The sequence below is a fragment of the Mobula birostris genome, chromosome 10 (genome assembly GCF_030028105.1).
Source record: "Mobula birostris isolate sMobBir1 chromosome 10, sMobBir1.hap1, whole genome shotgun sequence".
Lineage (NCBI taxonomy): Eukaryota > Metazoa > Chordata > Chondrichthyes > Myliobatiformes > Myliobatidae > Mobula > Mobula birostris.
Genome location: NC_092379.1, coordinates 89,652,654 through 89,678,796, shown reverse-complemented (window position 1 = coordinate 89,678,796; position 26,143 = coordinate 89,652,654). Strand labels below are relative to the sequence as shown.

Below are 26,143 nucleotides of genomic sequence, written 5' to 3'. Positions count from 1 at the left end.
CGCATTTGCCTTCATTCAGCCAACGTCCCTCTAAACCTTTTCTATCCATGTACCTCAATAACGTGGTGGTTAGCGTGACGCTATTACAGCTCGGGATGTTCTGTAGTCCACAGTTCAATTCCGGTACCATCCGTAAGGAGTTTGTACGTTTTTCTGGTAACCGTGTGGGATTCCTTTGGGTGCACAGGTTTCCTCTGGGTGCTCTGGTTTCCTCCCACAGCCCAAAGACGTACTGGTTAGTAGGTTAATTGGTCATTGTAAATTGTCCTGTGATTAGGCTAGGATTAAATAGGTGGGTTGCCGGACGATGCAGCTTGTTGGACCAGAAGGGCCTAGTCTGAACTGTATCTTGAAAGAAAATAATAAATACCCAAACAAGTGTCTTTTGAATGTTGTTAATGAACTACCTTGTGCATTAAGAATTTTCCCCTCAGGCCTCTTTTAAATCTTGTCTCTCTCACCTTAAATCACTGCCCTCTAGTTTTTGATTCCCTGAGAAAAAGGCTGTGTGTCCTTACTCTGTCTATGTCCCTTTTGAATTTATGCACCTCTATAAGGCCATTCCACAATATCCTATGCTCCAAGGAGTAGTCTTAACTTGCCCAGCCTCTGTTTGGGCCTTTGATACTGGCAACATTCTCGTAAATATTTTTTGCACTCTTTCCAGCTTAATAACTTCTTTCCTGTATCAGGAAACAGAACAGAGTGGCACGTAGCAGAGTGGTTAGCACAATGCTTTACAGTACAAATGGCGCAGGTCAATTCCTGCCACTGCTTGCAAGGAATTTGTCCGTTCTCCACGTGACCGTGTGGATTTCTTCCTGGTGCTCCGGTTTCTTCCCACAGTCCAAAGACGTGCCGGTTGGTAGGTTAATTGGTCATTGTAACTCATCCCTTGATTAGGCCAGCATGAAGTTGAGAGCTTGCTAGGCGGCATGGCTCGTAGAGCTGGAAGAGCCTACTCTGCATTGTATTTCAATAAATAATTAAATGAACGAATGAATACCAAATCTAGACACTAATGTCTTGCACAATTGCAACATAGTATCCCAACTCCTGCACTCAATGCCAGTGTGCTAAATGCCTTCTTCATCCTCATGTCTACCTGTAATGCTGTTTTCAGTGAGTTATCTACTGCCTTTTCAAGGTTCCTCTGTTCTACAATATTCCTAAGTAAATGTTATATATAAAATTAAATTTCTGCATAAGTAAGTTGGAATTTGTGATCTAGTTTAAATTAGGATAAAGAATTAAGGTTTTAATAGCTTAGAATTACTTTGAGGTTTTATTCACAAGTATTTTCATTTGTGTGGCAATGAAAATTTTGATGTTGAAAGCTGTGGACTTCATTAGATTTGTTTGAAATGGAATAGTCCGATGTCACATGCAAGAGGCCCGCACAACGGACGGAATGCGCTGCTGGCATTTGTTACTGTGACTTTCTCCTGCTTCCAAAGAATAAAGACTGATCCCACAGTCTGAGGGCCAGCAAGCACTCAAGTGAATCCTGCGTGGGCAGAAAAAGCAGGGGAAATAGCACAAGGGAAGAAATAATATTTTGAAGGCGCACACCATTTTAATTGCTCTGAATATTGATGTGTGGGTTTATCTTTCATCATAATATAACCTAGAGTCAGGTCATGTTACTGTGATATTTTGTGTGCTTTGAATTTTGTTCACTAGTGTCATTGGTCATAGTGAAATTTAATGACTGGAAAGAGCTAATGAGTGTCAGACATTTTGAACTACGATGTGAATATTGGTTTGGTTGGCTCTCAGTATTACTGCTGCTGGAGTTAGGCAGAATTACCTTCTGAATGATAGAGGCTCTGTAGACAAGATGTTTTTTGTTGCTTCTCTATCATCAAAGGAGTCAGGAATTGCAAAGTATAGAATGGGTTAGAAGGAGGGTCAACTAGAGTACTCATGTAACATAAAAATGATCATAGTCAGTCTCTCACACCCATTGTAGTCATAAAGATCTGTGAATATCATGTACTGTATAAACAATGGAACCTTCTCTATAATAGGTAGGAATGGGTTAGCATTATGCAGTATTTTACGAGTTGTGACTTAAATTCAATTTAAAATCTCTTTATTTCCTTGAAAATCCAATATTGCTACCCTAAAGCTGTTACATATGAAAAGGGATGACTTATCCAGGGCTGCTAGGAGCACTTCTCCATACCTGCTGTCACTGTGATAAATGATACATCCCATAGTGTCTGAACTCCATCTGCTTCGCCCCAAAACAGCTAAAGAGAATTTGCCTTCTATAGTTCTTACACATATAAAATAGAAATGTGTTTGAAAATTGCCGAACAAACAAGATCGTGGCCCACAGTGAGACAAATGGAGGTACAGTGACAATTTTCATTAACCTTTAAGCATCGGAGAAGTATTTGCGCACTGTCGTTATTAAAAATGACAAAAGGTCACCTTTAATTGTTCATGACAGGGCTCTGCCTAATCATGCACTTGTAGTTCACGAATCCAATTGCAGCATGTACTGCATTGCATAAGCTTCTTCACAAAAAGGGTTACAAAGAATTAGAATTGAATTGAAGTAATTGAACTTTATTAGTCAGTGACCCAGATTTACATAACTCAATAACTGCCTTTAAATTGCATTTAACTCATATGTTCTTTTTCCCAGTGCTAATTCTTCTATTCTGGAACAATACCTGCAAGTGTTATTTTTCAGCAGGTTCTCTTCAGGTTATAAACCATAAACTGGTTAAAAGCATGATTCAATTTAACATTGAGTCATGCACACCAGAGAGTTCAATCTTCCATTTTTGGTGAATGAGTTAAAGTCAACTGATCTGCACTTGTGATTATTGATTAGGATGGCTAGTGGCATATTAATTGTGATTGCTTTCTGTGATCCAACAAGATAGGACACAGTTGTAATGACCAGCGTTTCAGATGCAAAACCATTATTTCTAATCTCATGTAGACACCTTCCAATTCTCTGATAGCTTCTGCTGTATGACAGGTGTCAGTAGAATGAATGAAGGACTTTCAGGTCAGAATCATAATAATCTCCTGGTATTGCAGATCAGGATTTAGATTCTAATTCAAGATCAATGAAAATAATGGGTAAACTAAGGCTGGGTGTTGGATGTTACATTTGTTTATATTGCTTATTTGGTGATAGTTACTTCAATGTACCTATGGAACAAAGTGATTTTCATTCTGCAACATAGTGTAGGGGATTTAAAATGCTATTTTCACAATTGGCATGCAATTTGACCAAAAATAGTGTAAAGTGAGAACTACTGAAGTGCAAACTTTGTGGCAAGCAGTCTTTGGTAAAGATTGGCTCGTCCAAGTAATCTTCCTTATTTCAGATTTGGTAAATGATTCTCGGTTGAGTATCAAATTTAATGTTATGCTAGATGTTACCACAGCTTTTAAAACCAGGAACAGAAAGAGTTAATAACCATGTTAATAAAATCTCCGTAGTGTGGCAGGAAACACGTTGATGTGTTGTATTCTTCACCAGACACTCAGTACTCAGCAGATTAGGATTGACTTGGCCTTTCTCAGCATTGAGCAGGTGACTTGATTACATATAAATCAAGCATAAAATGTCCTGTTCTGGGCGGTGAAGTGAATCAGTCAAATTATCGAGTGGCAAAACTAATCCTGTGCCTTGGGCCACAGAACCTGCCAGTTCCTATAAGTCAGGCCTTCACTCAGTGTAAAATTGTTTTTATTTTATTCTGTTTCATTTAATATGGCAATTCAAGCTAATCCATGCAGTAAACCTGAGCCTGTAGATCTGTCAGAAGTATTCCAGTTACCAGTCTCACCACAGTACGTAGCAAGTCCCTCAGAATTAGGCCATTAATGCTACCAAGAACTATTTTACATGAAACAGTAATCACTAACTTACAGTCTATTATTAGATTAGCTTCATAGGGATTGCTTTCCTTTGCTGTGTGCTGATGCATAAATGACATGTTATTCCCATATAAATATGAAGGCAGAGCAGCGCTGACATTCTGTTCCTATTCTTAGATTCTACTCACAGACTCTATTTTGATTACTGTATAATTTTATGTTAGCATCCTAAATGCTTACTCTACATGTACACATACAGCACCCGAGCTACAATAGAATTTTCAATCTAAAATACCTTATTGATTAGATCATACTGCTCATGCATGCACTCCCATATTCTTGTCACAGGGATTTTCGGCTGGTCGCTTGTGCATCATTTCTCTACTGTGCCCACTTAGCCAAAAGTTATTTTGATTTTCCTCTTCAGAATTTTCTCTGGTGCTTGTGGGTCATGGAAAATGGGATTGATTCAGAAGAATAAATGAGGAAGATTGCTTGTATTAATGAGATAGTTTTCAGTTTTATATTAGTTCCAATATGCAAATAGTCAAGTGAGAGTTGCTGTAGATTGCACTTACAATATATATTCATTGCATAAACTGAATAATCATAGACTGTACCAGTTAGACACTATAATGGATTCCCTTAAGAAATAACATAGTCATTTGATGTCAGGAATGATATATTTAAATGGCAGCTTTAAGGTACACCACAGAGGGGAAGTGGATGCTGAACAATTATACGAGAGAGGTGATTGAAAAATTATCACTGAGACAAGGTTTGAGGAGGTTTTTACAAAGTAAGGAGAAAGGTACTGAAGGAAGAGTGAGACAGTCTGACAGTTTTCACCAACGGCTTTCTTAAGTAGATGACATGGAGGGGCGCTTGGTGCATGGGAGGTCAAATCATTGCTCCTCCACCTTCTCTGGCACTGAAAACTAACTTATTTTCTCTTTTTTTACATTTGGGTAAGGTCTTGATCGCAAAGCATTAACCTTGTTTCTATTTCCTGACCAGCTGTGAATTCTTTCAGCAGTTTGTCTTCTTGAGATTAAAAAAAATAGGAAATGCTGGAAACACAGTGGGTTGAGTAACATCTGTGGGGTGGGGGATGGGACGGGTAGGGAGGAATGGTCGCCATTCTGAGTCAAGGGCCTACTTCAGGACTGAAAGTGTTGAGGGGTGATAGGCTTTGTAAAGGGGAGAGGGAGAGGTCTGAGACGGGACAGGAGGTCGTAGGTAGACTGAAGGATGATGAGCAGAAGGAGGCAGGAGGGGGAGGGGTGGAGCTGGGAAAGGGATGGAGGCAGGTAGGTGATAGGTGGAAGCACCATATGGGATGCATATGCTGCTGGCAAGGTTGACATGCGTTGTCCAGCATTGATTGCTTCTGAACTGACAAGGAAGTAAGAATCATCCAGTTTGGTGGGTTTATAGATAAGTATAGGCCAGACTTGGCAAGAATATCAATTGTGAAATAGATAGGTTCTTACAATAACCTTGCATTTACTTGGTCACAATTAGTTAATATTTAATTACTGGAGCTTGTGTCTGAATCAGAGTTTCAGAGTTGTGCTCACTGTTCTTGTAATATAAACACAATGTCGTTGGAGCTCTGTCACAGTCTCAAAGCTTCTTGCAATAGTGCAATCCAGAGCTATGATGGCTTCAACTGAGCTTTGCCTGCAGAAAGTTATATCCAGATGGCAGATGTGCCTTTTCAAGCTGCTAACAGTGTTTAGATTCTGTGCTGTAGGTATAACATTGGTTTGTGCTGGCCAGTTTCAGTTAGGTCTTCTGAAGTTATTCATGATGATGTTAACTGCTGTGGAAAGCATCCATTGGTGTCGTCATTTGCTCACAGGAGGTGCTGCCCGAAATTGTCATACTAACCTAATGAGTTTAAACAAGTGCAGGTATCCCATACAACCCTATTATAAATACGAGAAATTCTGCAGATGCTGGAAATCCAAAGCAACACACACAAAATGCTGGAAGAACTCCGCAGGTCAGGCAGTTTCTATGGAAATGAATACACTGTCGCCGTTTTGGGCCAAGACCCTTCTTCAGGACTTCAACCCTATTGTAGTGCATTTCCCTTTGTTCCAATGTATTTCTGGGCCGGAGATGTGGTGATTAGAGTTATCACATTAACTTACTTTTTTAATGTGCTAAAAAAAACGATGCTTAAATGTGCTGTTCTCAGATCCACATACATGGTGGATTTTTTTTCCAGAACTGAGCAGTTTTCCTGTTCCTGTCATTAAGTTCAGATTGGAATCCAAGGATGAAGAGGAGTACTGAACAGTCTGAGCACACAAAGCAAAGTTTTCTGGAGCTGACCTCAAAAGCTTGAATATTATGATAATGAATTTGTTGTATTTCTTTAGCTCCTACATAAATGTAATTCAGCAACAATTATGAGCAGCCATGCTATTATTAAATTCAGTCGCTTTATAAATTGTCACTGCCCTTAGGTCAAAGTTAGAAGGATTGATCAAAGTCTATACCACAACTAAAATTGTTATTGCCATTATCTTTTAATACAAAATGTACCCCCCACTTACCCTGATCACAATACCTTTGCCTCTTAATAGAAGTATTGTTCCTATTATTTAGGTCCCAGTCTTTCCCAATGAATCTAAATAGTTTCCTCATCTGATAATGAATGGTTAATTACTCAGTATTGTTAGTTTTTAAATATAAAATTATTTCATGGACATACATGTACCTCTTCGTCTAACTTCATTTACCTATTTTGACAGCCCTGAAAACTCACAGATTGAAATTAAGACCTGCTGGATAAAATGGTAAATTAAAAATGCTGATCAGCTGATCACAAGGCCTGACCTGTGGTATCAATAACTCTGACAGTCATAATGAAAATTTATTGCTTATTCTCTTCATCGGAAGAAGACATTATCCATTGATTTTGGGGAAGCAGCGCATCTGAAGGTCACACAGCACATGTTTATCCAGTGCAACTAGCATCTTTGGAGGCAACACCCTGAATTCCTTTCCCATTCAAACTTTGTACATGACCACAAAAAGAAATGGCACAAAATATACAGTGAAATGCCTCAAGGCAAGCTGCATTGCACACCTTTCCCAGAGATATTTGAATCAATGTTTTTGCACACACACTTGTCACTTAAATGGTGCCCCTTGTAAATAGGGCCAAACTCCATGCACGTTATTCTAGAATGATGATTAAAGTACCATTTGCTCCTTGCGTGCAATGGTCTTGGCTCTTGCATAACATTATAGAAATATGCTCTGAGGATGAAAGACCTCATGAATTGCCAACGCTAAATTAGAAATATTTGTTTAAAATGTGAAAGGGGTTCTTGAGAAAATGCAATTTCCTTTTTGTTTGGTTTGTTAGTACTAAGAGGCTTGTGATGTAATTACTACTAATTTTACTTTTTTTTTGACATTAAGTTTCATTTATTAAAGTTGAGTTATCAGAGGGAGAGTCAAGTAGTGTGGCATTATATGGACAAGAGAGCAAGGATAACTTCTATGTACCCTGAACCTCCCAGAGCACGTTTCATCAAAGTAGTCCTGCTGAATTGGTCTCACTTTCAAATAGCAGTGCAGCAATAACCAGATCATCAGCTTTTTTAGTACATTGACTGAGGTTTAAATATTGGGCTGAGCGCCTCTTCTCTTCTTAATTTTACCACTGTGAAATCTTTTATGTTCATCTGGTGCAGAAGGTTTGGTACTGGAGCATGAGTCTAGGCTTTTGTGATCAAATATTTGGAACAGAACTTGAATCAGCAACTTCCTACTCAAAGACAGCCATTTGATACCTCCAAATAACTGATATAATTCCTCTGATTGTGAGGAAAGAAATTCTGCAAAAAGAAGCTATTTGTTGTCAGAGATTATGAAGTAAATCTATTTATTTTAACTGATAATTACTGCACTAGTTTTAAGGTTTCAGGATAGAAGGCAATGCGGTATGTTCTTGGGATTCTGTTATCTTTCGTAACCTTCCATTTCCCAGGAGATATTTAAATGGAGAATGAGATACTCAGTTTAGTGTTCATCAGTTTTAATAGCTTAGCACTGAATAGTAAAATAATAATTAGATCAATTAACATTGTCAATAGTTTTGCAGATGACAGCTTATAAACACCTGGAAATTCACTGTTGCAACCTGATTTTTTTCCAAGCCAAACTGAACAGCGTTTGTTGTAACTGAAAGACTGTTTTTATCACACAGTGATATTGCATTCAAAGCATTACTCCCCATATTTTTTTCCTTTTTTTTGCAGAAAAGGTATTGAATCTTCCCTCAGCACTGAATCCTGATGTACTGGCTATAAAGCATTGGGAAGTTGATTAAACATCTTTTAGTTACAGATTTGTGGGACAGAACAGAGCAGTCGTGCCACTTTGCATTGCACACAAAATGCTGGAGGAACTCAGCAGGTTTGGCAGTATCTATGGAGGGGTTTGTTGACTGTTCATTCCTTTCTACAGATGCTGCCTGCTTGTTGAGTTCCTCCAGCATTTTGTGTGTTGCTCAAGATTTCCAGCACCTGCAGAATCTCATGTGTTTCTACCAGAATCATCTAGTTCCATTGTGAAACTTTGGAATTATACAAATTCCATTAAAAAATATCTAAGAATATTGCAGAGACAGTAGAATGACAGTAGATTCTTTCAATGACAGATCAGTAAGCGGAAACTGAATATTCCTGATCACACACAAGAGACAATGGGCTGGAGGATCTCAGCAGGTTGAGCAGCATCTAAAGGGGCAAAGCAGTTTTAAGTGTTTTGGGTTGAAACCCTGCATCAGTCCTGATGCAGCAAAAAATACTTCAATTCTACTGCTCGCGCCCCCCCCCCACAAGATTCTGCATGGCCCACTGAATTTCTCCACCAGATTGTTTGTTGCTCCAGATCCCAGTATCAGATTCCAACACCTGCAGTCTCCATTCCTGACCTGACTAGCAGTTTGCATCCTGTGGTAGTCTTGATTTCATTCAAACACCTGATTGTGCTGTAAATTGCTGCTTTGCTAAAATGTAGCATGCTTCATAAGGATATCAAGAGCAGATCAGGTTGTCTTCGATCCTGAAACTTTAATAATAATGCAAGTAATGATCAGTTAAAATAAATATATTTACTGAATATTCTCTGACAGCAAATAGCTTCTTGTCATAGAAATTCTTTCCATGCAATCCAATGAGTTGTATCAGCCATTTGGAGTATGAAGAATGAAGTACACAACTTCAATAAAAAAAATAGAATCAGCAAACTCCAGCTAAAGACCACCAGAGCAAAATGTGTCATTTTATTCAACTGTTTCTATTTTCCGGTTCTGGATTCTCCCGCAGTATCAAGGACAGTTTGGTGGGTTTACAGGTCGAATATAATGAAGCCTGCATCATGGATCAGATGTTAGTTTTACTCATTTGGGTGCTTGTAACAGATGGCTGAATAATGTAGCTTCCGTTTTAGTAATGGAAGCCACCCAGAGCTGTGGCCTAGTTTCAACTCCTTTGTTTCAGTTGTTTCTTTTTGCCTCGTGGAAAACTGAACATGGGAGATAGTGTACATTCAGTCAGGCTATTAATTCAGCTTGGGGGAGAAAATGAGGAGCTTGTAGGGTGCAAGCTGATCTGTCAGTGATGTTACCATCAAGGAATGACCAAGTAATCCACCATTGCTGCTTTTTAATCAAGGATTTAAAGATTCAGAGTACATTTATGAACACAGTATGTATGCGGATTTGTCTTCCTACAGACAGCTGTGAGACAAAGAAACACCATAGAGCCCATTCAAAGAAAACATCAAATATACCCAATGTGTAAAAAAGAACAAATCACGCCAACAGCAAAAAAAACAAGTGAAAGCACAGAATATAAAACATCAAGCCACAAAGTCATTGAAACAGTCTAGGGATGTTCATTTTAATTCAGTTCAGTTCAGTTCAATCTCGCACTGTATCATTCATTGACTGCAGGCTGTAGAGCCATTCTGCCCAGATCTAAAAAGCACAAAATAGAGTAACCAGTATCTGGAGATTCATGTTATCAGCTTCCAGAGTTACAAACAGGTAGGCTGGTATTTCAGCCAGCGATACAAAGCACAATCCAACACATGTCTGCATTTCTGTGCATTATGACTTAGCAAAAGACTGCTCAGGTTTTGCAAAGCAATCCCCTGAAATATGGCTGCTGACTGGTGGGCCTTAGGTTTCCTCACATCAGCTGGTAGCCCATCGGCTGTGTCAGATTTCCACCCCTGTGTGGCCAAACATTGAGATCCAAGGCTTCTTGAGGGTCAAATGCCAGTGCATTCATCTGTTCACCCAGTTACTTTCTACCCCACTGAGCAGCAACTGCCTGAAGCGAGGTCCTTCAAAGAGAGGTGACAACATTGCTCTTAAAAGGGACAAAGATGAATGCAAAGTGCTACTTACTTTGCATTATTAACATTTTAAATTTTTAGTTAATATTATTTTGTTAAATTTGTATTTGAATAGTTTTAAGATGCCTCAGACGTTAGGAACATTTCTCATCATCATCTGGGACATGCCCTTTTCCCATTACTGCCATCAGGGAGGAGCTACAAGAGCCTGAATTCCCACATTCAAAGATTTAGGAACAGCTTCTTCCTTCCTGCCATCAGATATCTGAGCACTTCGCGAATACTATCTTGTCATTTTGTTTTGTTTGCAATTTTTTTTTGTAACTTATCGTATTCTTTATGGCTTGCACTACAAGTTTCGCATCATGTAAGTTGGTGATAATAGACCTGATTCTATCCTGTAGAGGCTTTCTTGGGGTGCAGCCCGCTTATCACTTGGAGTCTGCTGCAGCTCATGGGCAGCTCTTTGCAGAAGGTCAGCTCACTCAGCACCCCTTTCACCCACCCTAACCCTGCAATTGTCCCCAGTTCGAGAGAGCAACATCCAACAGAGCTGATTATTTTGCCTGGTGGTGAAACTCTTCTTTAGAGAATGAATTATTTCGATCTAATCTTGGAGTTGTATTCAAATCAGTTTGAAAGATGCAATTCCCCTCTGTAATGTGTCTAGGTGCAATTTTCCTTTTTCGTGCATTTTATACAAGTTAAGTGACCTGTTCCTTGACCAATACTCTAAACATCCAACACTAAATATATCTGATAATGATGTCATTATGGTCCTTGCCAAAATATGATTGCCTTTTCCTTTCCCATGTTAAGTCTGGCTTCATTACTTGATTGTTATTTTATTTCTACATTTGGTTTTCCACCAGCTGACAATCAAATTTCTTCAGTGCTCTGAGGTTATGACGATGAGCAAATAGGCATATCTCTCCTGACACTATTATGGTGCAAGTTTACTAGCCTTCTATAGCCGATAAATAATTCTGCCTAATTGGGTCAAAGGTTCAAAAATCCATTCTTTATGTCAGGTAACAACTAACCCCATATCCTGCTACTGATTCTGCTGTGGAAGTAAATGCAGAATCGTTGGAACATTTATTAAATTAAAAAAAGAATAATAAACGGACAAACAATTTGTGATTCATAGAATAGCATAGAATTCATAGAATAATTGAGAATAACAATTAAGCATATCTTCACCCAAATTAATAACTCTATCTTTGAGTTTCATTTCCATCAAAGCAAATATGAAAAATTTGAAGTTCTGACTTTCCTGCCTTTAGTACCCTTGGATCAAGGACTTTATTGAGTATTCCCACATATGCCACAAAATGCAGATGGCCAAAGGTTGGTACTCTGCACCTCCTCTGGTCCATTGTTGCATTCTTTGCAGAAAGAAATTAATATGAATGTCTGAACTGATGTGAGTTTCTATGGTTTCCAATTTATTGTCACTGAAAGAAAGTCCTGAAAAGTTTAAGTATTGTATAATGAAACATCAATGAGTTATTTAACCCTCATAATTACTGGAATCAAGTATTGCCATCCTGAAAAATTTGGTTTATACTTGAGTAATTTCAAATTTCTTTGTGCCACAATAACAGTTACATTAGTTTAAATGAGTCATAATGTACTTTAGAAGCTCACTTATGAATTTCCTTTTTGTACCTAAATCTCAAATGCAAATCTCAGTCTTAATTTTGCTTTTATAAAATATTCTGAAAGTGAATGAAAAAAACCTGCTTGTAAATTTCTGATTAGCTGTCTAAAAATTCTTCTCTGTGCTTGATCACTTCACTGCCCCTTGTCTCTAGTGATCCCAAACCCAATGTCAGAGTGAATTAACTTTGGGAAAGATAAACTCCATATCTCAAAGACTGCAGGATCTTGTTAAGGACGGCTTTTGAAGAGCAGTGGAGAGTGTGCCACGACCAACTAAAAAAATGCTCTTGAATTTGTATGTTGTATGCAAGCAGTCATCTAGTCCTGGGACTGACTGCCTACAAATACATTGGGGAGACATATAGAAATGGGGATGGGCATCAATGTGAAAGATGCACAGTAGTTATTTAACTCAAATTATGTGCTGATTATTATTGCAACTATAGATTAAGCGTTCATGCACTCAAAAATGACCAGAACAAGGAAATCGTGAAGTGAATCATAACATTGATTTTGGATGGAATATTTGTAGTGGATTTAATTTGTAGCAATGCATTCAGGCAGAAATGACTATTCAGAGATAGGAGGAACAAATCTCATCTTACTAAATGCACTTGCCGGCACTCCACTCTGTAGTACCAAACATTTGAGACAAGTGGACCAATTGTACAAGAGCTGGCTCCTATGGCAGAGAATTTGTTTCAGCAGATGCAGTAGTCCAGCTAAAAGCAACACTACTCAAATCCAGGCACAAGCCACTTTTCTTCTGAAGATGAATGCTTGTGTTTACCTGAACAATAGAATTCTGTATTGTCATAGTTGTATGGACTGTTTGCATCCTTTCCATTGACAAGGTTGCACAGTTCCTGTCAAGTTTTATCAGCAATTGATGAAATACCCTCACGTTCATTTTACTTGAAGAAAGCCCAATCCTGCATCACAGGCAAGTAGAATTGACATACAGATCGGCAGCAACTACATCACTCAGCTTAAAAGCATTTCATTTGGGACAAAGTGGTCAGGGGGCAATGGATGGTAGGAGAGTGCAGGGAAGATCATTCAAACAAGAATGTAAATAAAGCTCATACATGGATGAGAAAGCCCACAAAACACAAAGGTGAGTGAGTCGAATGTTAATACCTGTTTGCTTGGCAGCGTAGTGGTTAGCGTGACGCTATTGCAGCTCAGGGTGTCAGAGTTCGGAGTTCAATCCTGGTGTCCTCTCTAAGGTGTCTCTACATCCTCCTCGTGGAATGTGTGGATTTTCTATGGGTGCTTGATCCAAAACGTCGACTGTACATTGCCCTCCACATATGCTGCCAGGCCCAGTGAGTTCCTCCAGAAGTTTGTTTTCTGTCACAGATACCAGCGCGTACAGTCCCTTGTGTCTCAGGGGCTGTAAAATTAATTTTACTTTCTTATTTAGAGTAACAGCATGGTCCTTCTGGCCCAACGGGCTGCAGTGCACAGTGACCCAGCATTTAACCCCAGCTGAATCACAGGACAGTTTACAACGACCGGTTAAATTGCTATGAAGGCAGGTGTATGGGGTTGACTCGATGGGCTGAATGGCCTAATTCTGCTCCTATGTCTTATGGTGTTAGTAACTGGTGTGTTTTTGGAATGTGGGAGGAAATTGGAGCACCGGGAGCAAACCCATGTGTCCATGGGGAGGATGTACAAACTCCTTACAGATGGCATTAGAAGAACTTAGAACTCTGATGCCTCGAGCTGTGACAGCATCATGCTAACTGCAATGCTACCATGACTCAGAGTTTGTCAAACATGCATTAAAGTTAGTGTGCATAAGAGTAAAAGTGTTTATGGTAACCAAAAATGTTCTACATTTTTCTATTGATATTTGTGATTATCACATTAATTGTTAATGCCTTTAACTACTTTCTGAACATATAAAATGAGCAGAACCAGACAGAGGAATTAATACAATGACAGTGGCTACATTTATATTTTATACTTGTTCTGGGATTGCAAGTTCAGAGCATTCATTTCTTGCACGTCCTCAAAGTAAACTTGGTGAGACTGTCTGGCTGATTTTCCCTCTATAGACCGAGGAATAAACTTTGGAGTTGTCTTTTCTTTTGGCTCTGTAGCATACTGGGCAGGACAATGGCCCGGTGAACTGCAGGCAGCCGAGCAGATGCTTTTGCCAAATCAGGTTACCAAAGGAATGTTTCAAAAGCAGAGCTTTAAATGTGTTAGAAGACGTCTGTGCTTTGCACTAAAAGCTTTTGTGCTGGGGCCCACTTACAATATAATTTTCTTTGAAAATGTGGAATGTAATGCTTTGTCGGAAATCAGTTTGAAGTAAAAAAAAAGAAACTTCAATAGAATTTTAATTACATGTCCGGTCCTTGGAAAAAAAAATTGAAGATGCAATCATACTTTTATATTTAAACAAGTTTGTAATCAATTTCCTAATTGTTTATCCCTCCAACAATTTGTGCTTTAATATACTTTCACATTAAGCAGTCTATTAAAAAAAAATCTGGAAATGGCAAGTAAGTGGGAAATTAATTCGACAGTTTAATCTACAGCTAATAACAGTTGCAACCTTGAAAAAGATGGTGCAGCAGGGAGGTAATTAACAGTGTATTCCCATTTGATAAAAATAATCCACTTTAATTCCATTGTAATTTCACCTCAAAATATGGAGCCACAGGCTGATGCTGTTCTCTGTAACGATTAGCTACTTATTGCCATCTTATTTACAGCAAGAATTACAAATGCCTCATTGTTGAATTGCTTTTAAAATGTAACCGGTTACCAATGTGATGCATCGAAGAATGGTAATGGGCAACAAAACAATCACGGTGGTGTAACAAAAAAAAATCTAACATGCCAGTGGCAACTGTACCCTTTAAATGCCCTATTTAGTGAAAATTGTTCACAAGGAATCACATTTCAATAGTTCCAGTATGCCACGTCACATTTGTTTTGGTGCATATTTATATGCATTGTGTTCACCTTCTGGCTCTTTATGAATCATTTAGAGAAAGAAAAAAAGTGGATAAAAGTGAAATAATGAACTTTTTTCCCCCAAAGTATAATGCTACAGCTACTTTATGAACAGAGTATGGCTGTTGATGCTGTGTTTTCCATTATTACGTAAGATCCCATAGAAGGGATGAGCACATTAGCTCTGTTCTTTGTTGGGAAAATAAATGGTTTAAAAGGGATCTTTTCTAAATTGCCCCACTTTTTACTGTTTGGTTTTTCACAATGCAAGATTTAAAGGTATGATTACAGCTGGGGGCCATCTAAAAACCCATTTCTTTTGTTCCATTTTCACAATAATTCTTGGTTGCTGTCCTCTGAAATACAAGAATGGTGAATCAGAAGGTTTCAAACCTTTGCTTTCCACAAACATGAATAATACAGGAAAGTGATATCTCGATGAGCAATGATTTATCCTTGGGAAACAGGCAGCAAAGCTCCCAAAAGGTCAAGATCATTACTGTTTTCGAAGTCCGTACAACTTCTCATTAACATCTCTATTACATAGTTTAACCACTTGAATGCTAAACATTCATTAATCATTTAAATTCATTTCTCAATGTTTCTCAGATATTCATCCTAAATTCTTAATGCAGAGATTAAAAAAGCAGAATGCTGGAAAGAGAAAAGTAGAATATTCCGCAATGTATCTTAAGGCCAGCTATGTGATGAAGGACTCTTCAGAAAACACTAACATTTTTCTCTTGTGAATATTGAGAAACCTGCAGTACATTCTTCTGTTTGCTTAAATTGTGGATGCATTTGATGTAATTTTTGTCCTTGTATATTGCACCAGTCTGATCTATAAACATAGGAAATAATTGTTTTAGACTTAGGCTTTTTTAAACAGAATAACAATAAGAAATAGAATCTGGGCATCTGACCATTTGAGTCTGCTCTACCATTTGCCAAAATCATTTTCTCCCTCAGTGATATAGTATCTCCATTGGTATCTCCATATCCCTCAATTCCTTTTAATGCCTCAGAGACAACCTATCTCTGTTTTGAGTGAGCATTATTTCTGAACCTAAGCAGCCCTCTGAGTTCATGAACTCAAAATATTTATCACCCTCTCAGTGAAGAAATTTCTCCTTATCTGAGTCCTAAATTACGTATTCCCGATTCTCAAACAGTGCCCCCCGATTCTCATCTGCTCAGACATTCATTAAGTCTGTCAAGCCATTGAAGAATTGTTACATACTTGTCATCTGTGGGACAGGGACAGATAGGTCTGAGCTCAACAAGAGAGCTTGAGCACACAGTATTATCTAGTGGAGTACTGAAGTTGTGTTTCTCCGTCGCAATTTAGTGGACATGTTAAACTTCCTTCCACTGATCCTGGTGGTCGGTACAATTTCCATGACCAGTATAGCATTCACAGCAATATCACCATAAAAAGGTTTGAATAATTGTCTCATGATGCTTGTGGAGGATTGTGTTACACAGAATGGTTAGAGTGACTAGATTTCATCAAATGCCTCCATTTGCTTTGCTTTTTAGGAAAGTACTTGATTAGGAAAATGTAAATAGGTAGCTGTGAGTCATGACAGTGATTTGAAAGGACTGAAGCAAGAAGTTATACCAGGAGATTCCAGTCGACTCCACAGCACATAGGATGGTCTCAACCAGCAGGGCCCTAGGTCTAAAGCATCACCAGACCTGCTAGGGCCAGCAAGTCTAATATTTTGGCAGGTTTGTTTCATTATTGTTATTACTCATCAAGGATCCAAACCAAGCTTTTACATTTGTTTATTAAAGGCAGAGCAAATTTAACAGAGTTTATTAGTTGTGAAACACAAACATATGAACCCACTGTTAGCTTGGAGTAGTAGATCAAAGCTGGGCAGGTTAGGAGTCTGGTGAAGTGAAAGTGAAGCTGCATAATTTCTTCAGCCCTCTAAGCAATGCTGAAACGAGGCTTGCCATAATAAGGGCAGAGACCCGAGCACTAGATCATTGCCCATTCCAATTTGTCACGGAGAAGCTCTATACCAAAACAGACTCCCCAACTCATGCTTCACCCCTGAGACTTGACGTCCAATTGTCCACCGATGTTTAGTAGAAAGTCTATCCCAATTGGCTCATTGGTAGAGGGGAGGAGAAGATGGTGGTGCGACGCAGTGTGCGCGGCCGCTCCGAAATGATATTGGTATTTGTTAAGTAGGTACCGTGCACGATCCTGATTTGATGGAGACAGACGTGAGAAGTACGGAGGAACATTTGGAGAAACTTCTGAAATGCCTGCTTCGCTGCCGCTGCTACTGTGCGATCCAGAATCACTGGAGGGGAAGGCCCCAAATCCTCGGCTTTGCCTATGGCCTGTTGCCGGGGCCGGGGTCAAAGTGCTTGGCAGAGATGGTGCTCGGTGCTCAGTTTTGGAGAGCTGGTTGGAGGCTCGAAGTTTTTGGACGGACTCGAGTCGGCTCTGGTCGGGTGCTTCCAGGGTGCTGCATCGGCAAGTTTGCGGCGCTGGAAGCTCATGGCAGGGAGAGTTTTTCTTCCTTCTACTGTCTGCGTGAGATGATGGGACTTTCGAGAGACTTTAAGACTTTTTTTTACCGTGTCCATGGTCTGTTCTTTATCAAATTAGGGTATTGCTTTGCACTGTTGTAACTATATGTTATATTTATGTGTTTTTTGTCAGTTTTTTTAGTCTTGGTTTGTCTTGTGTTTCTGTGGTATCATACTGGAGTAACATTGTATCATTTCTTATTGCATGCATTAATAAATGACAATAAAAGAGGACTGTGTGTCCTCAGAATCTAATTCGTGTACAGTTGCAGAGGTCTGCAACAATAGCGGGTCTACCCAGGGGAATATTGCCCGCTATCAGCACTATGTCCAGTTAAAACAAAGGGAATTTAAATTTTCCCCGAACATATTATGTTACAGAATCTACTACCTTGACAAATGTTACACTAAAAAAAAGACTGCAGAGCATCAGTGATTGAGTTAGTCAGCAAATAACTTTGTTATTTTAATGTTAAGATCGATAATAATCTTAACAATTATTTTACAATATCTAATCAGAATCAGGTTTAGTATCACTGGCATATGTTGTGAATTGTATTGTCCTTGCAGCAGCTGTACAATGCAATACATAATAATAGAGAAAAAAATTGAATTACAGTAAGTATATACTGTAAATATTTAATTGTTAAATTTAAATCAGTAGTGCAAAAATAAAACTTAAAAAGAATAGTGAGGTAGTGTTCATCGGTTCAATGTCCATTCAGAAATCAGATGGCAGAGGGGAAGAAGCTTTTCCTGAATTGTTCCTGAAAAGTGATTCTGGAACAAAGAAAACACCATTAACTTCTTTAATTGTTGAAACAAAAATCCATAAAGATAACATATAGAAATTTTTCCTTGTCAATTATAGTAAATATACTAGGTAATTGTGCCAGCACATTGCATTCTGTTTCTAGAATTCATTCGATTTAAAGTCAATGGAATGAATTTTGGATGTAGCTTACATTACACTGACAGGACTGCATAGCCCACTTAGTATCACCAACTGGAGGGGAATTTCTGGGTAACAATCAATTGCTTTCAAAGGCAAATGAGAAATATCAGTATATAGGAACAACTATAGGTGGTATATTTGTGTTCAAAGGAAGAAGAACCATGAAAGCCAATTTCAATTTGCTAACAGTAGGTTAATGTAGATTCTGAACTAATAACAAAGAACAATTTTAGTAATGAGTTTTATTTTCTTTGTATGCTGTTTATGTGACACCATTTTGTGGAGTTTGGATGAAACTTTTGTTTGTAACACTATTGTTAGCCTTTTTGAAGCACATAGGTTTATAAGGTTAGCACAAGTATGTTAACTTCCTCGTTAAATATAATGGATACAGGAAACTAAATTTTCACTGCTGCACTTGTACACTTTTGAGAAAACCACAAATAAGGTCAGCATTCTAACAGATACTAAGGAAATGAGAGATTAATTGCATAAACTGTTTCCCTTATTTGCATGATTATTATATTTGAAAGTGAATGCATGAGTGCAAGTTTTTACAAAAGTAATAGGCAATGATTATGACAAATCTTTTATCCAAGAAGAAGTGTAACACTGTCTCTAACAATAAAAACTGAGATCATTTGGCTAAGGTGGAAAGCAAGATTTATATTCCTTTACATGGTAAGTGATTCTCTTTCATCTTTGGTGTTCCAGTTTCTCTGAGTACGACCTTTACAAAACATCTATTAATTTTACTTTTTGATCTTGGCCCTTTGAAAAGGTTTTGTTTAAAATTTCTCACAGAGACAATCATACTATTGTGCATTATGCAGCTGGAGATTGTGAGTAAATAGGACTCCTTGATATATGTGATGGAACACTGGTGTAATTGTACAACATTTTTTTGTCGGTGACAAGAATTAAAAAGAACCTTTCTTTCAGGGTTTATTAACTGGAAAAAATGCCTCAGGTCAGTGGAACCATGTTAACTACCAGCTTTCTGACTGGTTTTGCCTCTTTGATGAAAAGGCTGTGTAAAGTGATATGCAAGGATAAGAAAAATAAATACAGCTTCACTAAGGCACAGTTATTGTAATTAATCAGGTATAGAGAACGGTAATCTAAAGTCATTACAAGTTCACAGTTGATAAAATTATATACCTGATAACTATTAAATGCAATTGTTGTTTTGGAGACCAACTTACTAAGGATTAGTCTATTGATCATTCTGTTTTATCTGACATTGGTGGGATACAATAGCAGCTTAATACTAATTGTTGAAAGTCAATAGAAATTGAACCATGGTTGTAAAGAGATGAGAACAAGTAAACATCAAAATCAACTTGTTTCCTTCAACAGTCTTTGAAGTTTAAAAGATAATGAAATCTCTTGGCCATGGCCATTGTTAATATTTTCATCAAAAATTATTCATTTTCAACTTTATCAACAAATTAGCTTTTCTTGATGGATGTACGAAGTAGGTAATTATTAACTTGACTACAATTTTGAAAAATTACCAAAATAAAATGTTCTCACTTAAATAACAAAATGACAAAAATTCATGAATATGACAAAATCACTTATTCCATTAAAGGTTACCACTCTCAAATCCTCTATCTTTCATTTGTCTGTTTTTTGAAACTCCTGTGTATTTTACTCTTGGCTAGTGCACCTGAGGTGATCCCAAACATTTCACACTGTGCCTTTCTAATACGTTCTAATTTATATTTTAAGTTAATTTGTGGAAATTCCATCTTAACTTTCTATTCAGTTTTGGTTCTTTTGTCCTAATCTGTCCCTGTAAAATTAGAATCAATCTCTCCAGTGACCAGAATTACAATTCGCGTTTTAAACTTGATAATTGCATTATGAAGCTTCAGTAAATTCTATTTACTTCACTTGTTGTATTGGCAATTGTAGTTGCTTTGAAATATTAGTTGGGCATTAATTACATTGTTTGCCATATTTTCAACTGCTTTATATTTTTAGCTGTTAGGTATCAATTGCCATTTATGTGCCTAATTGTGCAATCAATACAAGTCTTTGTAGAGATATGGCTTGGCCTTCAGTAAGCCATCAGTTTCAGGTCGTGCGTTCAGCAAAATCATATTTGCTGATTTACGTTATGCTGCATAGATTAGAAATAACAGGGTACAAATACTGCAAATGTTGCTCATCACCAATAAAATGAACAGGACCTTTCAGAAATTATTTAATCTCTTTTTCTTGGGTTTTATTAAGATTTTCTGTAAAGTTTTGCCAAAACTTCTGGAAACTCTAAAATAAAAATATGGGACATTCTATATTTTGCTTGTTAAATTGTTTGTCAGAGCAGATTTTTAAAACTTTTCTAAATCTGGACAACTGCTCTAAGATTGATCTTCATGAGAGGACAGTTTTACTTCTGGTCACCCCAGTACAGGAAGGATGTGAAGGCCTCGGAGAAGGTACAGAGGAGGTTCACTGGGATGGTACCTGGATTAGAGGGTACGTGCTATAAGGAGGGATTGGACAGACTGTGACTCTTTGGACTGTTAGAACTGAGGGGTGAGCTGACAGAAATTTATAAAATTGAGAGTCAACAGTAGGGTAGATTACCAGATCCTTCTTCCCAGGGAAAGAGTGGCAAATACTACAGGGTAGGGAGTAAGTTTAAGGGAGGTGTGTGGGACAAGTTTTTAACATAGAGAATGTCACTTAAAATGTTATATGAGTTACCACGTGGTTACATATTTCCACACCCAATTGTACAACTGAGTTTGGATCTTCCTGTTCAGTGGCAGGGTGAAGCAGGAGTGAGTCAGCCTCATGGACCTGGATCAGTTTTACAATCACGGACATGGGTCGCAAAATGTGCTGGTTTGTGTTAGTAGTACGTTGCAATACATGAAGAATTACTATAAGTTATAATATTAAATAAATAGTGCAAAAGCGGAATAGTGAGGTAGTGTTCGTGGGTTATTTAGAGATCTGATGGCAGAGGGGAAGAAGCCATTCCTAAATGTGTGGGTCTTCAGGCTCCTGTGCCTCTTCTCTGATGATGATGATAAGAGGCTATGTCCAAGATGGAGAGTGTCCTTAATGATGGATGCTGCTTTCCTGAGGCATCACCTTTTGAAGATGTTGGAGCTGGCTGAGACGACAGCGCTCTCCAGCCACTTTTGATCCTGTGCATCGAGCCTCCATACGAGACAGTGATGCAACCAGTCGGGGTGCTTTCCACCACACATCTGTAGAGATTTCCCAGAGTCTTTGGTGACATACCAAATCTCCACAAAGCTCCAGATGAAGTAGAGCCATTGGCCTGCCTTCTTCCTGGAGCTCTACTTGGGGACATGAAGTGCACTGTGTGGGCATCAGTTACACTCAGGAGAATCCAGGATGATACTTACAGTGAGCAGTGTCTAAAGAAACAATGAGATTTTGGCACAAAGTAAGAGCTTGTCTCTGAGGAAAGGAAGAAACTGGACATAGCCAAACCAGTGTGCAGGTCAATGAAGCAACAGCTTCACCAGCCCAGGTGAGATGCAGACAGGGCCACGTTTGAGTAAAGCTGGATAAAACAGGCAGCAAGACGACCCACTGGACTCTGTTCTAGTCAGCAGAGGTGCTCGTAAGCTAGAAGACAATTAACATGACTAGCAGGAGTAGTGTGCTTTACAGCATACAGGGAACAGACCTGCTCTTCCCAGAAACGTAGCCATTTCTTATGGCCCTTTTAACAGTCGCAATATTGGGTGTAAAATGTACAGTTCAACCTGCATGGCATAAAACATGCACATCTGCACAAAAATCAGAATCAGGATTAGTACCACTGGCGTAGGTTGTGAAATTTGTTGTTATACGGTAGCAGTGCAAAGCAATACATGATAATAAAGACAGTAAATTACAATACGAAGTGTTGAGAAATAAGAAGTTAAATTAGTGCAATAAGAGAGAAAAAAAGAAAAAGTAGATAGTGGTGATGGGTTGAATGTCCATTCAGAAATCTGATGGCAGAGGGGAATAAGCTATTCCTGAATTGTTAAGCTTGTGTCTTTAGGCTCCTGTACCTCCTCCCTGATGGTAGCAGTGAAAAGAGGGCATGTCCTGGGTGGTGGGGGTCCTTAATGATGGACGCCGCCTTTCCGAGGCATCTCTCCTTGAGCGTGTCCTGGATGCTGGTGAGGCTACTGCCCACGATGGAGCTGACTGAGTTCACAGTATTTTACAGCTTATTTTGATTCTGTGCCCTGCCCCCCTGCCATGCCAGACAGGCAGTGATGCAAACAGTCAAAATGCTCCGTGGAAATTTTCGAGAGTCTTTGGTGACATCCCAAATCTCCTCAAACTACTCATGAAGTATAGCCAGTGTCGTGCCTTCTTTGTAACTGCATCAGTATGGTAGGCCCAGGATAGATCACCAGAGATGTTAACACCCAGGAACTTGAAATTGCTCACTCTTTCTACTTTTGATCCCTCAATTCTTTGGTCTTACTGACATTGAGTGTGAGGTGGTTGTTGTGCCACACTAGCCAGCTGATTTATCTTGCTCCTATATGCTTTCTTGTCACCGCTAGGGTCACTCGGGTCCACTAGGCTCAGATCTGTATGTGTAGCACACTTCAGGACTGCTTCCAAAAAGGTGTCCATCAAACTTACGAGCAAAGTCACCATGTGGAAGTTACTACCTCAGTAACTATTAATTTTGTCTTAAGAAATAGAGAAGGCAAAGTAGATTTCTTCCCTAAAATCTATTAATGCATTGCTAATATCTTTTTAAACTTTGTCTGCTTTTCCTAGCCAGCCACTCTCAGACATTCAGAACTGCCAGTTCATGCATAAAGTAACAAGCAGAAGTCTTTGGACAGAAATTTAATAAAAAGGACATTCGTGTGTAGTTTATCTTCCAATTTCCTTTCAGATAGCTTGGTGATCTGTGCATCAACATCAGTTTCACTTTGTTAATTATCTTGGAGGAATGTGGTCTTTGCGATGTTCAATGTAAGTGAAATAAAAAACAGATATCGTTGGCAATGTTTAGCAGTTTAGTTGGAATTTGAGGAGGGAGAAGCACAAACTGGGATTTTGCCAAGTGGGTTTGCCATCTGCACCCACTGCTCTAAATAGGGATCCATAAGGGACATCATAAATTCAATCAGGAAATCTGTCTGGTTATTTCCTCTTGTGCTGCTCCCATACAACTCTACAATGGCTGATTGGTTAATTGCTCACCATAAATTGAACAGCGTTTGATGTCAGGTGGTAGAATCTGAGACAGTAGATGGGAATGTGTGTGTGTGGGGGGGGGGAATAAAATGAAATAAATGTAAATGAGTGTTCACTGGTCAACACCATGTCAGTGGGCTGAAGGGCCTCTGTGTCTCTGTACAAATTGAAACAGCAGTGACACATGGAGTGACAACATCTCCTGGGTAATGCACTGCAGGGTGCTATACTATACTGAGATGCCGGTCACTGGCCACTCCTGGGGCACCGTACAACACCAACCTCAGAGACCGGTGCCCTCTTTGTTATCTGCCACTGGTAACAAGCTTTTGGAAAGCTTCTGGATACCTAGACTATCAGAAACTGTCAGATATTATTACTGACAAAAATAAATAATGGAGATGTATCCTTTTAATTTAAAATAGAATAGTGATTTAAAATAACTGGAATTCGTTCTCCCTTGCACCTGTAAAATTTAAATTAAATGAATGGGTTTACAGAGACTTCCTGTTTCAGTGCTGATCCAGTGATGGAGCTTACCAATTCTTTGGAAATGCATGCAGCAAAATCCCAGACATGCTAGAGTTAACAAAAGGAAGATAACAGCAGCTGACCATAGATCTGGCAACATTTCCCTGCTGGCTCCTGTTCATTGTTAACATTTCAGGTTGGTGCTTCTTAGTCAGTACTGAAACTTCAACTTTTTCTCGCCCTGCACAGGCTGCCTGTCTGGACAATCACTTCCACCAATATTCCTTTTTATTTCAACATTCCAGTGATTTCTGCACTTTACTTGGAACACAGGACTTCAAACGGTTCAGCAAAAAAAACAGGCCCTTCAGCCCATAATGTTGTGTCAAACTAATGAAGCTAATTATGGTTCATTAAACTACTTCCTTCTGCCTGCACATGGTGCGCGTCCCTCCATTTCCTACACATTCATGTGCCTTTCCAACAGCCTCTTTTGTATCTGCCTCCACTACCACCCCTGGCAGCCCATGCTAAACCTCCACCATTCTCTGGGTAAAAACCTGTGTAAATGCAAGCAATTAGTGTTCGTGAAAAGCACAGCAAATGGATGCTGAACGTTCCACCTCTGGACTTATGATACAGAGTGTGATACAACTGCAATTGTCTTGCACATGTTGGATGCCATAAAATAAGTTTTTAATTTTGTAAAGAAATCTATCATGTCTGACTTGGGTTCTTTTTTGTTGCCATAATTAGCAATCTGGATTAATTTTATTTTAGCGGCAAGACCTTCTCACAAATGTGCAGAGGTTACAATCCCATTTAAAATTTATTTGAATTAATAAGCTTGTGCAGGATCTAATGCCTAAAATTCATTGCATTAGAACTCTTGGAGCCATGATTAAGAATTCAAATACTAACAGAAATTGATCTAATTTAGTTTGTTATGGAACCACGGTGTAAGTAATGCTCCTGTCAGCCTTTACAGTAGTCCTGCAGGTCAGCTGCAAATCAGATGGTGAGTAATGGGCAAAGTATTAGAGTGTGATTTGTTTTTTTAAGAGTCATAATATTCATGTTCTTGATCATAACTTTAGTCATGTTGATGAAATCTACATGATAAATGAATAACCGAGCATATTTAATTTTATCAGATTTCCAGAACAATTTTAATAAGTTTGCCAGTCATTCCTGATGAATTAACAAAGATACAATCATTTGAATTAATATTGGCCAAATCATTGGTCAGAGTGTTAGAACTCGTAGCTTAGCAACACTTTCTCGCATTTGAAAGTTGTTCTCTTGCTGATCGTTAGAAAGCTGGATGCTTTTGGCTGGGTGCAAAAAAAGATCTGTGATACTTCTGGAAGTATTAAGTGTTCATGGTTATTCTGTACAATAGAACATTCATTAGCAATTTATATTGTTATTTGTATATATTTAGAGTGGATTACAGTTTGAAGTTAACAAAACATACTGGTATTGTTGAAGTGCATACATTAAATCACTTATGCAGTGAACCTCATTGCAAGAGGTGAAAACTCTGTCTTTGAAGTTGGCATTAAAATAATATTTTTTTTAACCGATGCGTGTTTTACCCTTATTTATCTAGGTGCTTATAAGGAGGCTTGTGCTCTTAGCCACTTGCAATGTGTAGTAAAATCTGAGTAATACCACAGCCAAAAGCTGCACTGAGTCTATAAAATGCTGAGCCAACTGTGGCACAATGCAGGCAATGCAAAGTTGCTCCTTTTGTGTCATTTTTGTAAGCGCTATGTGAGCCAATGAACCAAGAGTGCCTGCAACATGTAACCCAATGTACTTAGTGTCTGAATTTGCAAGTCTGGGTCCAGGTTTAACTGGAATCCATCCGGTGATAGAGCTATGTGCTATTCACTGTAATGTGACCTATAAAATCTGCTAAAATATTGTCACAGTGTCATTTCACTTCTGCAGGCAAGCAACATAGTCATAAATCAGATATGAATAAAAATGTAGCCTCAGTCCAAGCAGCAGAAATCACAAGCTACTTATGATTGACTCGTATTAGCTCAAATCTGCAATAGTTTAATAACTTTG

General features: G+C 38.6%; 1 protein-coding gene across 3 annotated transcripts in view; it reads left to right on the top strand.

Annotated features, from left to right (window-relative positions):
• The window catches only part of dacha (dachshund a), a 400,811-nt gene that overhangs the window by 188,848 nt on the left and 185,820 nt on the right, over positions 1-26,143 (top strand). The window lies entirely within an intron of this gene.